The 11884-nt window shown below is 52.2% G+C and overlaps 2 long non-coding RNA genes across 6 annotated transcripts; one reads left to right on the forward strand and one right to left on the reverse strand.

Moving 5' to 3' along the window:
• The first annotated feature begins 568 nt into the window (after positions 1-568).
• Positions 569-4939, forward strand: LOC122172962 (uncharacterized). 5 transcript variants are annotated; one of them, XR_010597238.1, is made up of 4 exons: positions 569-1445; positions 1745-1963; positions 2886-2955; positions 4846-4939. It is a non-coding gene; the product is annotated as an uncharacterized LOC122172962 (long non-coding RNA). The 5 variants fall into 5 exon arrangements; XR_010597239.1 differs by having other exon boundaries at positions 1748-1963; XR_010597236.1 differs by having other exon boundaries at positions 569-1963.
• LOC135980000 (uncharacterized) lies at positions 2526-10832 on the reverse strand. The gene is made up of 6 exons (XR_010597241.1): positions 10692-10832; positions 8732-10585; positions 6771-8625; positions 4811-6664; positions 2851-4704; positions 2526-2744 (listed from the first exon to the last, which is right to left on the reverse strand). It is a non-coding gene; the product is annotated as an uncharacterized LOC135980000 (long non-coding RNA).
• Between the last annotated feature and the right edge of the window lie 1052 nt (positions 10833-11884).

An 11884-nucleotide genomic window follows, 5' to 3' on the forward strand; every position in this document is an offset into this window, starting at 1 on the left:
CCAATCCCATTTCAAAACAAGCCAATCCCTAAGAACCCCAACACTCTATGTGACTAAATCTCCCCTGGCATGTCGTCTGGGACTGTGGTGGGCCCACTGTGCACCCCTGTTTCTCTCCCGTCTTTACTGGGAGCCGATCAAAAAAAAAAAAAAGAAGCAAGAAGCTACAAGAAGCAACAACCTACAAGTCAAAAATTAGCTAACAAGCAACTCACAAGCCAATTAGGCCAAAAACATGATCACTTTCTGCATATTTTTGTGCGGGTTTGGCATTTCGCAGGGCTTTGGAGCGGAGCCTGGAGCTGGAGCGTGAAACAGCTCTGGAGCAGTGGAGCTGCAGGTTTTTGCCTGGAGCTGGAGCAGAGTCGGAGCACAGCTCCAAAGCTCTGCCTTTCTGACCAGAGTCTGCTGTACAGACTGACTATTTTGGGTGTCATTGCAAGGAGTGCTTTCTACTTTTAGTCCTGAAGTTGTAATGGGAAGAGGGTTGAGGGCGCAGCCCCACTGTGTGGGGGAGGTGAAAAGAAGAGCCTACCCGACATTGCCGACTGAGAGGGTAACTTACTTGTTTTTCCCCCTTGTGATGGGTTTAGTAGCAAGGGAAAAGAAGTCATGCGTCAGTCTACTGCCCTCATGCGATGGAAAGGGAGCGAGAGCGACGAGACTGCGAGTGTTGTTGATGCGACACAAAAGCCGTCCATCTGAGAGCGGAAGCGCCGCCACTTTCAGTGAGATAAGTGTCTGGTTGGTGAGGGCTCTGCTCATGGCCCATTTTGCTCTTGATAGGGACACCCTGTTAGCTAGGGCTGGGTTGGAAGAAAAGGTTCCTGACTAGTTGTGGTTTTGAGGGAGACAAGGTCCCCATTTCCAGGGGCTGCTCATTTCTCTGGCCAGGACCGGTATGTCCTCTGCAGCAGGTTAGATCCAGGAGGATGACTCCCGGTGGTGAGTTGCTTGCCTTCCTCCCACCTTTTTCTCTCTCTCTCTCTAGTACGTTGGCCAACATACACCCTTTAACTCTCTGTGTCTGTCCTTGCCTTTCCTTGTGCTGTCTTCCTTCGTAGGACACAGGCAGGGGTGCTAGGTGTGCAACCCCACAGCTTAGGTCTCGGGAGCCATGGAGAAGTAGGAGCAGATGAAAATCATGTGGCAGTTGGCTCTAAAGTGGAGCGAAGACTGTCGGTGTTAACTCGGTCTCTGTTTATCAAGTAGGGCCAATGTAGATGGGATGGGAGAGGGAGGCCAGGATGAGACCAAGATTTCGAGCACCAACACAGCTTTGGGTAGTGATGGCTCATGCTTGGCTTTTGCAGCTGCACTTGCAGAGGAATTGTCCAGGAGTCCCAGCCGGAGGAGAAACTGGCAAACGTAGACCTGATCAGCTTGGACATTCTCCTAAGCAGAAATAAACAGTACTCAGCTTTCTACCTTCCGCTTAAAAGGCTGTGAGTAAGCGGTCAGTGCTTTAAATTCCTCATCTGTACTCACTGTAGTATTCTTCACAGGCCATGTGCTTCCTCGTTGGATACGGAGCTCTGTGGTATTTAGGCTGGGGAGGGGCCAGAGTCTGATGTGACTGTTGGGTGCCGTTACAAAGGGTGCTTTCTGGGTGAAATGCTAAAGGTGTAATGGGAAGAGGGTGGAGGGCAGAGCCACTCTGTGCAGGAGAGGCGAAAAGAAGAGCCTACGAGACGTTGCCGACTGATTTGTTTTTCCCCTTTTTCCTGGGGAGAACCCTCTCAAGAAGATGGTTTCTAGAACTACCTTCCAAATGGCAGTGTTATCTTCTGAAAGTCAGGGAAACACCCACACCCTAGTTAGAGGGAGCTCATCTTTGACCTTGGCATGAAGAGGGCCAAAGCAGAGAGGAGGATTAAGCCTGTGCGGAGAAGTGTCGATCCCGAGCCCCCTTACAGCCGCCCCTTCGCCACACCATGTTCCATCTGATCGGGATAGGTCCCAAGTAAGATTTCACTTCAAATCTCTAAAAAGCCAAGTAGAAATCATTCTGTGGGAATTTACTGTGACTAAGAGAAACAGAAGTTCAACCCTTCTCAAGTGGTGGAGGGTCCGGGGGAGTCGCTAAGCCACAGGCACAGAAAGGCTCCCCTAGCTTAAGCGTGAGAGGTATAAGACCTTACACCCTGGTTACAGGGCAGTCATTTTGCCGGGCGTGTCAAAGTGACCTGTGGCTTAATTTGCATGGCAAAGGAGACCGAAACCCTCCTTACAGGGTGGTCCTTAAGCCAGGGGCCTTCCAATGGGCCAGAGCGAAAAGCGCTGTAAAGGAGAGACCTCCGTTCCCTCGGAAGTGGGTGGTCTCGTTGCCCAGCGAGTGCCAACGGCCCAAGAGGAGTTAGAAAGGGGAGACCTGCACCCTTCTGACAGGGAGAGGTCAACGGCCCGGGGCATTTTAAAGGCTAGGTCCTAAGGAGTTCAAACCCACAGAGACCTCAACCCTTTTTAAAGGGGGTTCGCTCCGCCTCAGCTATGGAAGGGACCCATAAAGCATTTTGGTTGGCAAGGAATGGACCTTGATCCTTGTTTACAGGGAGGTCCTTTTACCGGGCACCTGAAGGGGGATTAAGCCTGTGAGGAGAAGTGTCGAACCCGATCCCTCGGTACAGGGGTGCGGTGTGTGCTGTGTGTGCGGTGTGTGCAGCCGTTGGCCGTGGCTTTTTCTTCCCTTTTCCTGCAGTTTCTTTGGTGCTTGTGTCGTCTTGTCCATTTTGTCCTTTGAGTTGCTAGAAAGAGAGAGGTGAAGCGGGTTAGCTGTGGCTCAGTAGAGAGCACATGTACAAGGTAGATTCAGATGACATTGGCAAGGTACTCGGCCCTGCCGGAAATTACCCTAATTCCTACTTTTCGGCACCGATCTCTTTCAGAGCGCAGGAGAGCTTGCGGCAGAAGGCGGGTCCAGGTGGATGCAGAGGACGCGGGCTTTGACTTGGCTGAGTGCGTGAGTGAGGAGGTCACGGGACAGCTAGTAGGGCAAACCCTGAACCCTCTCAAGAGGCTGGTTTCTAGAACTATCTTCCAAATGGCAGTGTTACCTTGTGAAAGGCAGGGAAAGGCCCACACCCTAGTTAGAGGGAGCTCACTTTGGACCTTGGCGTGAAGAGGGCCGATGCAGAGAGGAGAAAAGGGAAAGCGACCTGAACCCTGATTACAGGGCAGTCACCTTTTCTTTAGTAAAAATACACCTCCTTTACACGGTGGGGGCGGGGGGAGTCCCCAACGTGAAAAGATCTGGAAATGAACAGGTAAGGGAGGGATCCTGCTGCGTGTCCCCTTTCCAATCAATCCTCCGTCCCTCAGCGACACCCTTCCCGACTTACCTCCTACCCCACCAAGAAAATGACAACTTTGTGCCCCCTACCTTTACCAGAAAAGACCCTTCTTACTTGTGACGCGGTCCTGTTAGTAAGGTTAGGTGCACCCACGTGCCGGCTCTGAATACCACCGCATCTACCTACAACATCTCAACATGAACACATTTCAGAAAGGACCGCCACCTCAATCTCTTCCAACGTAGCCCGAGGAATCTCCTCTCTTTATCACCAAAGAGACACAAGGCCAGGAATTCGGACACAACTAACGGAGCTGTCCGAATCCCTACAGTTGACGCTCGTCAGTCCGACAGTGTTCTTTCTTGTGCACAAGAAAACAAAGGGGAAAGTTGTGGTTGGTTGAGCGGTGTAAATTGGGCAGGGCAAAAGGACTTGAGGAAGGATTACACGGAAGTGAGGGTCCGAAAGGAGCCCCCCACCTCCCCTGTTCATTTCCAGACTTTGTGACGTTTGCTTGGTTGGGCCATTTCTTGGCTTTTTTGAGAAAAGGGGCGAATTTTCCACGGCCTCCGCCATCCCCTTACAGCCGCCCCTTCGCCACACCATGTTCCATCTGACCGGGATAGGTCCCAAGTAAGATTTCACTTCAAATCTCTAAAAAGCCAAGTAGAAATCATTCTGTGGGAATTTACTGTGACTAAGAGAATCAGAAGTTCAACCCTTCTCAAGTGGTGGAGGGTCGGGGGGAGTCGCTAAGCCACAGGCACAGAAAGGCTCCCCTAGCTTAAGCGTGAGAGGTATAAGACCTTACACCCTGGTTACAGGGCAGTCATTTTGCCGGGCGTGTCAAAGTGACCTGTGGCTTAATTTGCATGGCAAAGGAGACCGAAACCCTCCTTACAGGGTGGTCCTTAAGCCAGGGGCCTTCCAATGGGCCAGAGCGAAAAGCGCTGTAAAGGAGAGACCTCCGTTCCCTCGGAAGTGGGTGGTCTCGTTGCCCAGCGAGTGCCAACGGCCCAAGAGGAGTTAGAAAGGGGAGACCTGCACCCTTCTGACAGGGAGAGGTCAACGGCCCGGGGCATTTTAAAGGCTAGGTCCTAAGGAGCTCAAACCCACAGAGACCTCAACCCGTTTTAAAGGGGGTTCGCTCCGCCTCAGCTATGGAAGGGACCCATAAAGCATTTTGGTTGGCAAGGAATGGACCTTGATCCTTGTTTACAGGGAGGTCCTTTTACCGGGCACCTGAAGGGGGATTAAGCCTGTGAGGAGAAGTGTCGAACCCGATCCCTCGGTACAGGGGTGCGGTATGTGCTGTGTGTGCGGTGTGTGCAGCCGTTGGCCGTGGCTTTTTCTTCCCTTTTCCTGCAGTTTCTTTGGTGCTTGTGTCGTCTTGTCCATTTTGTCCTTTGAGTTGCTAGAAAGAGAGAGGTGAAGCGGGTTAGCTGTGGCTCAGTAGAGAGCACGTGTACAAGGTAGATTCAGATGACATTGGCAAGGTACTCGGCCCTGCCGGAAATTACCCTAATTCCTACTTTTCGGCACCGATCTCTTTCAGAGCGCAGGAGAGCTTGCGGCAGAAGGCGGGTCCAGGTGGATGCAGAGGACGCGGGCTTTGACTTGGCTGAGTGCGTGAGTGAGGAGGTCACGGGACAGCTAGTAGGGCAAACCCTGAACCCTCTCAAGAGGCTGGTTTCTAGAACTATCTTCCAAATGGCAGTGTTACCTTGTGAAAGGCAGGGAAAGGCCCACACCCTAGTTAGAGGGAGCTCACTTTGGACCTTGGCGTGAAGAGGGCCGATGCAGAGAGGAGAAAAGGGAAAGCGACCTGAACCCTGATTACAGGGCAGTCACCTTTTCTTTAGTAAAAATACACCTCCTTTACATGGTGGGGGCGGGGGGAGTCCCCAACGTGAAAAGATCTGGAAATGAACAGGTAAGGGAGGGATCCTGCTGCGTGTCCCCTTTCCAATCAATCCTCCGTCCCTCAGCGACACCCTTCCCGACTTACCTCCTACCCCACCAAGAAAATGACAACTTTGTGCCCCCTACCTTTACCAGAAAAGACCCTTCTTACTTGTGACGCGGTCCTGTTAGTAAGGTTAGGTGCACCCACGTGCCGGCTCTGAATACCACCGCATCTACCTACAACATCTCAACATGAACACATTTCAGAAAGGACCGCCACCTCAATCTCTTCCAACGTAGCCCGAGGAATCTCCTCTCTTTATCACCAAAGAGACACAAGGCCAGGAATTCGGACACAACTAACGGAGCTGTCCGAATCCCTACAGCTGACGCTCGTCAGTCCGACAGTGTTCTTTCTTGTGCACAAGAAAACAAAGGGGAAAGTTGTGGTTGGTTGAGCGGTGTAAATTGGGCAGGGCAAAAGGACTTGAGGAAGGATTACACGGAAGTGAGGGTCCGAAAGGAGCCCCCCACCTCCCCTGTTCATTTCCAGACTTTGTGACGTTTGCTTGGTTGGGCCATTTCTTGGCTTTTTTGAGAAAAGGGGCGAATTTTCCACGGCCTCCGCCATCCCCTTACAGCCGCCCCTTCGCCACACCATGTTCCATCTGACCGGGATAGGTCCCAAGTAAGATTTCACTTCAAATCTCTAAAAAGCCAAGTAGAAATCATTCTGTGGGAATTTACTGTGACTAAGAGAAACAGAAGTTCAACCCTTCTCAAGTGGTGGAGGGTCGGGGGGAGTCGCTAAGCCACAGGCACAGAAAGGCTCCCCTAGCTTAAGCGTGAGAGGTATAAGACCTTACACCCTGGTTACAGGGCAGTCATTTTGCCGGGCGTGTCAAAGTGACCTGTGGCTTAATTTGCATGGCAAAGGAGACCGAAACCCTCCTTACAGGGTGGTCCTTAAGCCAGGGGCCTTCCAATGGGCCAGAGCGAAAAGCGCTGTAAAGGAGAGACCTCCGTTCCCTCGGAAGTGGGTGGTCTCGTTGCCCAGCGAGTGCCAACGGCCCAAGAGGAGTTAGAAAGGGGAGACCTGCACCCTTCTGACAGGGAGAGGTCAACGGCCCGGGGCATTTTAAAGGCTAGGTCCTAAGGAGCTCAAACCCACAGAGACCTCAACCCGTTTTAAAGGGGGCTCGCTCCTCCTCAGCTATGGAAGGGACCCATAAAGCATTTTGGTTGGCAAGGAATGGACCTTGATCCTTGTTTACAGGGAGGTCCTTTTACCGGGCAGCTGAAGGGGGATTAAGCCTCTGAGGAGAAGTGTCGAACCCGATCCCTCGGTACAGGGGCGCGGTGTGTGCTGTATGTGCGGTGTGTGCAGCTGTTGGCCGTGGCTTTTTCTTCCCTTTTCCTGCAGTTTCTTTGGTGCTTGTGTCGTCTTGTCCATTTTGTCCTTTGAGTTGCTAGAAAGAGAGAGGTGAAGCGGGTTAGCTGTGGCTCAGTAGAGAGCACGTGTACAAGGTAGATTCAGATGACATTGGCAAGGTACTCGGCCCTGCCGGAAATTACCCTAATTCCTACTTTTTGGCACCGATCTCTTTCAGAGCGCAGGAGAGCTTGCGGCAGAAGGCGGGTCCAGGTGGATGCAGAGGACGCGGGCTTTGACTTGGCTGAGTGCGTGAGTGAGGAGGGCACGGGACAGCTAGTAGGGCAAACCCTGAACCCTCTCAAGAGGCTGGTTTCTAGAACTATCTTCCAAATGGCAGTGTTACCTTGTGAAAGGCAGGGAAAAATCCACACCCTAGTTAGAGGGAGCTCACTTTGGACCTTGGCGTGAAGAGGGCCGATGCAGAGAGGAGAAAAGGGAAAGCGACCTGAACCCTGATTACAGGGCAGTCACCTTTTCTTTAGTAAAAATACACCTCCTTTACACGGTGGGGGCGGGGGGAGTCCCCAACGTGAAAAGATCTGGAAATGAACAGGTAAGGGAGGGATCCTGCTGCGTGTCCCCTTTCCAATCAATCCTCCGTCCCTCAGCGACACCCTTCCCGACTTACCTCCTACCCCACCAAGAAAATGACAACTTTGTGCCCCCTACCTTTACCAGAAAAGACCCTTCTTACTTGTGACGCGGTCCTGTTAGTAAGGTTAGGTGCACCCACGTGCCGGCTCTGAATACCACCGCATCTACCTACAACATCTCAACATGAACACATTTCAGAAAGGACCGCCACCTCAATCTCTTCCAACGTAGCCCGAGGAATCTCCTCTCTTTATCACCAAAGAGACACAAGGCCAGGAATTCGGACACAACTAACGGAGCTGTCCGAATCCCTACAGTTGACGCTCGTCAGTCCGACAGTGTTCTTTCTTGTGCACAAGAAAACAAAGGGTGAAAGTTGTGGTTGGTTGAGCGGTGTAAATTGGGCAGGGAAAAAGGACTTGAGGAAGGATTACACGGAAGTGAGGGTCCGAAAGGAGCCCCCCACCTCCCCTGTTCATTTCCAGACTTTGTGACGTTTGCTTGGTTGGGCCATTTCTTGGCTTTTTTGAGAAAAGGGGCGAATTTTCCACGGCCTCCGCCATCCCCTTACAGCCGCCCCTTCGCCACACCATGTTCCATCTGACCGGGATCGGTCCCAAGTAAGATTTCACTTCAAATCTCTAAAAAGCCAAGTAGAAATCATTCTGTGGGAATTTACTGTGACTAAGAGAAACAGAAGTTCAACCCTTCTCAAGTGGTGGAGGGTCCGGGGGAGTCGCTAAGCCACAGGCACAGAAAGACTCCCCTAGCTTAAGCGTGAGAGGTATAAGACCTTACACCCTGGTTACAGGGCAGTCATTTTGCCGGGCGTGTCAAAGTGACCTGTGGCTTAATTTGCGTGGCAAAGGAGACCGAAACCCTCCTTACAGGGTGGTCCTTAAGCCAGGGGCCTTCCAATGGGCCAGAGCGAAAAGCGCTGTAAAGGAGAGACCTCCGTTCCCTCGGAAGTGGGTGGTCTCGTTGCCCAGCGAGTGCCAACGGCCCAAGAGGAGTTAGAAAGGTGAGACCTGCACCCTTCTGACAGGGAGAGGTCAACGGCCCGGGGCATTTTAAAGGCTAGGTCCTAAGGAGTTCAAACCCACAGAGACCTCAACCCTTTTTAAAGGGGGTTCGCTCCGCCTCAGCTATGGAAGGGACCCATAAAGCATTTTGGTTGGCAAGGAATGGACCGTAATCCTTGTTTACAGGGAGGTCCTTTTACCGGGCACCTGAAGGGGGATTAAGCCTGTGAGGAGAAGTGTCGAACCCGATCCCTCGGTACAGGGGTGCGGTGTGTGCTGTGTGTGCGGTGTGTGCAGCCGTTGGCCGTGGCTTTTTCTTCCCTTTTCCTGCAGTTTCTTTGGTGCTTGTGTCGTCTTGTCCATTTTGTCCTTTGAGTTGCTAGAAAGAGAGAGGTGAAGCGGGTTAGCTGTGACTCAGTAGAGAGCACGTGTACAAGGTAGATTCAGATGACATTGGCAAGGTACTCGGCCCTGCCGGAAATTACCCTAATTCCTACTTTTCGGCACCGATCTCTTTCAGAGCGCAGGAGAGCTTGCGGCAGAAGGCGGGTCCAGGTGGAAGCAGAGGACGCGGGCTTTGACTTGGCTGAGTGCGTGAGTGAGGAGGTCACGGGACAGCTAGTAGGGCAAACCCTGAACCCTCTCAAGAGGCTGGTTTCTAGAACTATCTTCCAAATGGCAGTGTTACCTTGTGAAAGGCAGGGAAAGGCCCACACCCTAGTTAGAGGGAGCTCACTTTGGACCTTGGCGTGAAGAGGGCCGATGCAGAGAGGAGAAAAGGGAAAGCGACCTGAACCCTGATTACAGGGCAGTCACCTTTTCTTTAGTAAAAATACACCTCCTTTACACGGTGGGGGCGGGGGGAGTCCCCAACGTGAAAAGATCTGGAAATGAACAGGTAAGGGAGGGATCCTGCTGCGTGTCCCCTTTCCAATCAATCCTCCGTCCCTCAGCGACACCCTTCCCGACTTACCTCCTACCCCACCAAGAAAATGACAACTTTGTGCCCCCTACCTTTACCAGAAAAGACCCTTCTTACTTGTGACGCGGTCCTGTTAGTAAGGTTAGGTGCACCCACGTGCCGGCTCTGAATACCACCGCATCTACCTACAACATCTCAACATGAACACATTTCAGAAAGGACCGCCACCTCAATCTCTTCCAACGTAGCCCGAGGAATCTCCTCTCTTTATCACCAAAGAGACACAAGGCCAGGAATTCGGACACAACTAACGGAGCTGTCCGAATCCCTACAGCTGACGCTCGTCAATCCGACAGTGTTCTTTCTTGTGCACAAGAAAACAAAGGGGAAAGTTGTGGTTGGTTGAGCGGTGTAAATTGGGCAGGGCAAAAGGACTTGAGGAAGGATTACACGGAAGTGAGGGTCCGAAAGGAGCCCCCCACCTCCCCTGTTCATTTCCAGACTTTGTGACGTTTGCTTGGTTGGGCCATTTCTTGGCTTTTTTCAGAAAAGGGGCGAATTTTCCACGGCCTCCGCCATCCCCTTACAGCCGCCCCTTCGCCACACCATGTTCCATCTGACCGGGATAGGTCCCAAATAAGATTTCACTTCAAATCTCAAAAAAGCCAAGTAGAAATCATTCTGTGGGAATTTACTGTGACTAAGAGAAACAGAAGTTCAACTCTTCTCAAGTGGTGGAGGGTCGGGGGGAGTCGCTAAGCCACAGGCACAGAAAGGCTCCCCTAGCTTAAGCGTGAGAGGTATAAGACCTTACACCCTGGTTACAGGGCAGGCATTTTGCCGGGCGTGTCAAAGTGACCTGTGGCTTAATTTGCGTGGCAAAGGAGACCGAAACCCTCCTTACAGGGTGGTCCTTAAGCCAGGGGCCTTCCAATGGGCCAGAGCGAAAAGCGCTGTAAAGGAGAGACCTCCGTTCCCTCGGAAGTGGGTGGTCTCGTTGCCCAGCGAGTGCCAACGGCCCAAGAGGAGTTAGAAAGGGGAGACCTGCACCCTTCTGACAGGGAGAGGTCAACGGCCCGGGGCATTTTAAAGGCTAGGTCCTAAGGAGCTCAAACTCACAGAGACCTCAACCCGTTTTAAAGGGGGCTCGCTCCTCCTCAGCTATGGAAGGGACCCATAAAGCATTTTGGTTGGCAAGGAATGGACCGTGATCCTTGTTTACAGGGAGGTCCTTTTACCGGGCAGCTGAAGGGGGATTAAGCCTGTGAGGAGAAGTGTCGAACCCGATCCCTCGGTACAGGGGTGCGGTGTGTGCTGTGTGTGCGGTGTGTGCAGCCGTTGGCCGTGGCTTTTTCTTCCCTTTTCCTGCAGTTTCTTTGGTGCTTGTGTCGTCTTGTCCATTTTGTCCTTTGAGTTGCTAGAAAGAGAGAGGTGAAGCGGGTTAGGTGTGGCTCAGTAGAGAGCACGTGTACAAGGTAGATTCAGATGACATTGGCAAGGTACTCGGCCCTGCCGGAAATTACCCTAATTCCTACTTTTCGGCACCGATCTCTTTCAGAGCGCAGGAGAGCTTGCGGCAGAAGGCGGGTCCAGGTGGATGCAGAGGACGCGGGCTTTGACTTGGCTGAGTGCGTGAGTGAGGAGGGCACGGGACAGCTAGTAGGGCAAACCCTGAACCCTCTCAAGAGGCTGGTTTCTAGAACTATCTTCCAAATGGCAGTGTTACCTTGTGAAAGGCAGGGAAAGACCCACACCCTAGTTAGAGGGAGCTGACTTTGGACCTTGGCGTGAAGAGGGCCGATGCAGAGAGGAGAAAAGGGAAAGCGACCTGAACCCTGATTACAGGGTAGTCACCTTTTCTTTAGTAAAAATACACCTCCTTTACACGATGGGGGCGGGGGGAGTCCCCAACGTGAAAAGATCTGGAAATGAACAGGTAAGGGAGGGATCCTGCTGCGTGTCCCCTTTCCAATCAATCCTCCGTCCCTCAGCGACACCCTTCCCGACTTACCTCCTACCCCACCAAGAAAATGACAACTTTGTGCCCCCTACCTTTACCAGAAAAGACCCTTCTTACTTGTGACGCGGTCCTGTTAGTAAGGTTAGGTGCCCCCACGTGCCGGCTCTGAATACCACCGCATCTACCTACAACATCTCAACATGAACACATTTCAGAAAGGACCGCCACCTCAATCTCTTCCAACGTAGCCCGAGGAATCTCCTCTCTTTATCACCAAAGAGACACAAGGCCAGGAATTCGGACACAACTAACGGAGCTGTCCGAATCCCTACAGCTGACGCTCGTCAGTCCGACAGTGTTCTTTCTTGTGCACAAGAAAACAAAGGGGAAAGTTGTGGTTGGTTGAGCGGTGTAAATTGGGCAGGGCAAAAGGACTTGAGGAAGGATTACACGGAAGTGAGGGTCCGAAAGGAGCCCCCCACCTCCCCTGTTCATTTCCAGACTTTGTGACGTTTGCTTGGTTGGGCCATTTCTTGGCTTTTTTGAGAAAAGGGGCGAATTTTCCACGGCCTCCGCCATCCCCTTACAGCCGCCCCTTCGCCACACCATGTTCCATCTGACCGGGATCGGTCCCAAGTAAGATTTCACTTCAAATCTCTAAAAAGCCAAGTAGAAATCATTCTGTGGGAATTTACTGTGACTAAGAGAAACAGAAGTTCAACCCTTCTCAAGTGGTGGAGGGTCCGGGGGAGTCGC

This window comes from Chrysemys picta, unplaced genomic scaffold (assembly GCF_011386835.1).
Source record: "Chrysemys picta bellii isolate R12L10 unplaced genomic scaffold, ASM1138683v2 scaf1551, whole genome shotgun sequence".
Lineage (NCBI taxonomy): Eukaryota > Metazoa > Chordata > Testudines > Emydidae > Chrysemys > Chrysemys picta.